Consider the following 3,273-nt stretch of genomic DNA (forward strand, 5'->3'; position numbering starts at 1 on the left):
GACCCTGTATAGTGTTTCTGAGGAGAGACTGGTGAGTTTGAACTGACCTTGGTCCAGGGCATTATCTTGTAGCACTACACCAGGACTCCAGACAAGGATGGACGTCTGGACATGGAGTTTCATTCAGGGCTGTGTTAATGGAAGAGACTATTCCCCCATCCATCTAAAAGCAAAAAATCATTCAATAAGTTTGGACTCAATGTCTAGCTTCCCTTCTCATATCCCATACCTCCACTATATTTGGTTTGAACTTTATCCTTCTTGAAGGTAACCAGTCATTGAATTTTTAGAGATGAGTGCTGAGAAGTGTGGAGAAAGGGAAAATGAAGAGATGGCAAAACTAAACAAAGAATAGGTTTAAGTAGAATACTATGTTCATAGAGGTAGGGTCTGGTTCTTCCACTTACATTCTGTGGACTGTAGAGAGGTTCTGCTTTTAATCCTCAACATCAAAAGGGGTCAACCACTGCCCTTCCACCACCACCACCACCACCAATATGACTACTTCACACTGTATCAGATTCTGTTAATCATCTCTCCTATTATGTTAGTAAATCATCAAATTTGCAGACTACAGACTTCCCAATTCAGGACAGGGAGTCTGGGAAGTTAGAAGCTGGCAAAGTCAAAAAGGAGTATCAGGGAAAAGGGTGCACTTATTTAGCTTGATAGAAATATGTGAGTTTTCCATTGGTCATGGGACACCGTGGAATGTGATTGGACTTGAGGAAAACATTACTGGGGAAGTTCAGTTTTACTGGCAGAGGAGACAGACACCCTACTTTCACTGAATTTCATAAAATTAATTCAGGGAGTGGTAAGGAGGAGGCAGCATTGGTTGTCCTCAGGGAACAAGAAATAGGGTGTGTGGGTGAGGGAAATCATGTTGGCCTGTACGTATTATGGCTGCCTAGAGATCTCTTTGCTGTGGTATAGAAGACAATGGGCATTTAGGGGAAAACTTCACCTATCTTAAGATTGTATCTTGAAGCAAGCGCTAAGATGTGGGTGCAATGCTTATGGCTGTAAGTTCAGGGTCAGAGAATAGACCATAATAGACACAATGAAAATTCCTGTATTCAATATCATCCTTAAAGTCTTAACAAATTCAGTCATCCTCTGGGTTTCAGATTTCTTGCATTTTGAACAAAGCAGAGGATATATGCAATTGCATCTTGTCTGTCCTGGAGTGCCCCTTCTCCCATGTTATTGGTTTCTGGTGGAGCTGGCCACCAGAATACATGGGCACTTGGCCCAGAATGGTTTACTGGGGTGGTTTGAGGATGCACAATATCCAGCATGTAGTCATTGTTTAGTGGAAAGTGGAAGTTTAAAGGCTCATCTTCACAGACTGCTGTATTACTCACCATTCACAAACACATGGGTGCCGAGACCAGACTTATACTCCTTGTCAGGGTGCCCTTTCCTGAACTTCATACAGTAGTAGGTTCCTGTATCTCTGGGTGACACATCACTGATGCGGATGGAATAGTTTGTCTTGCTGGTTTTGTTTGAAATTTGGGTTATTCGTGGGAAGAAGCCTCCATTTGAATGGTAGATTAATTGCCGTTCTGGCCCAATCTCCTTGAACCACAAGATGGGTCCTTTGGGTGGCAGAGCAGATTATGTTGCAGTCCAGCCTTACAGAATCTCCAGCATAGACTGACACCCACCTCTGAGGCTGGTCCACCTGGAACTTTTCATCTGAAGTCCCTGGAGAGAAACTTGGAGTCATCTTTTAAGATCTCTGTGTTGGCCCAAGGTGGTCTGAGGGTCTGGAGGTCTGGTTCTAAGTCAGGAAGTCAAGATGAGGTGTTTCATTATTTATTATTTTTTTAGCAAAACGTATTAGCACCTACTGTCTGCAAATTACAGTTCTGGCTGCTTCCAATAAGCAATGCTTTGGAGGAAGGGTGAAATACAAGACTTCTTTTAGTCTAAATAGTCCCCAAATATAGACTTAGGTCATTGTAGGAGACTGCATCCACTCAAAATTCCATGGTCCCAGACTGGGCTGTGGTGGCCATTCAGTGACTTGCTTCCTAATGAGAGTGAGGAGAATAATGCAGGTTTTCAGACATTCTGGCTAGTTAGGGATCCAGAGGTCAGAATGATCTATTCATGGGTTTTTGGAGTCTAATGTTACCAGTTTTGAGCATCTATTCTGGTTCAGCCAGACTAAAATTTCTAGGACTTGGCTGTAAGTGTTTGCAACTGGTAGTTGGGGCTTAGGCATGATAGATACAATACATACTTGTGTCTGTCTCATTCCCTAGGCAGAAAAACTGCACAGAGAGGCTGACTAGGGCAGGGATGCACATGGTGATTCATTTGCTAAGACCAGATAAGTAAGGCATGTGGGAGGAACAAGAGTCCTCAGACAGAATCTTATCTGCGCAGTTGATTTTCTTTCTTTAATTCTTACCTGGGATAAAAATTATTGGAATGAATATGCCACCAAATGAAGGGATTTGCCAAAATCAATGGAAAAGTTTATAATGCAATGTCTCTCAATTCTTTAAATATTAATTGGGGCCTATAAACTAGAGAATCCTGGTGTGGCACTGTGGGCTAATGCGTCAGACTGCAAAGTCATTTGAACTGCGAGGTTGGTGGTTCAAGCTCACCAGCTGGTCTTTGGAAACCCTATACAGGGTTGCTATGGGATGGAATCCACTCAACAGCACTTACAACAACAACAATAAATGAAAAAAAAAGTTATTTACGCTTAGGCCATTAGTATTTTCCCTTTTAAAACTGTAAAAATCTTAAAATAAAAATCTAAAGTACTAATACTATAGCTGGAGTTCTGGTGTGGTGCTGTAGGATAAGTACTGGATTGCAAGATGGGTTTGAACTGCAAGGTTGGAGGTTCAAATCCACAAGTTACTCCTCAGAAACTCTGTACAGCATCACTACAAGTTGGAACCAACTTAACAGCACTTAACAAGAAGAAGAAGACTATTTCCATGTAAAGCAATGTTTCCCCAACAAATGATGTTCTCAAAGGATGAAATTTCTATGTGTGCTAACTTTAAGATATTATAAATACCCTTATTATATAAATATATGAAATTATATGTATAGTATTTAAATTTGACATTCTTCCGTTATGTTTATAATTTTTTAAAATGTTTTATTGTGAATTATATGATAGTTTACATGGGGGAACTTCAGTTTTACATTTATTCCATCATATATCATCTCACTGCCATGGTTCCAATCCCCTCCATGCATCATCAACCACCCAAAGGTTTCGGCCCACAGTCCCTT

At 40.9% G+C, this 3,273-nt stretch overlaps 1 pseudogene; it reads right to left on the reverse strand.

The window, feature by feature from the left end:
• Positions 1-1,735, reverse strand: part of LOC102831198 — a 40,506-nt pseudogene extending 38,771 nt beyond the window's left edge.
• Positions 1,736-3,273: the final 1,538 nt, after the last annotated feature.

The sequence above is a fragment of the Chrysochloris asiatica genome, unplaced genomic scaffold (genome assembly GCF_000296735.1).
Source record: "Chrysochloris asiatica unplaced genomic scaffold, ChrAsi1.0 scaffold00039, whole genome shotgun sequence".
In the NCBI taxonomy this organism is placed as follows: domain Eukaryota; kingdom Metazoa; phylum Chordata; class Mammalia; order Afrosoricida; family Chrysochloridae; genus Chrysochloris; species Chrysochloris asiatica.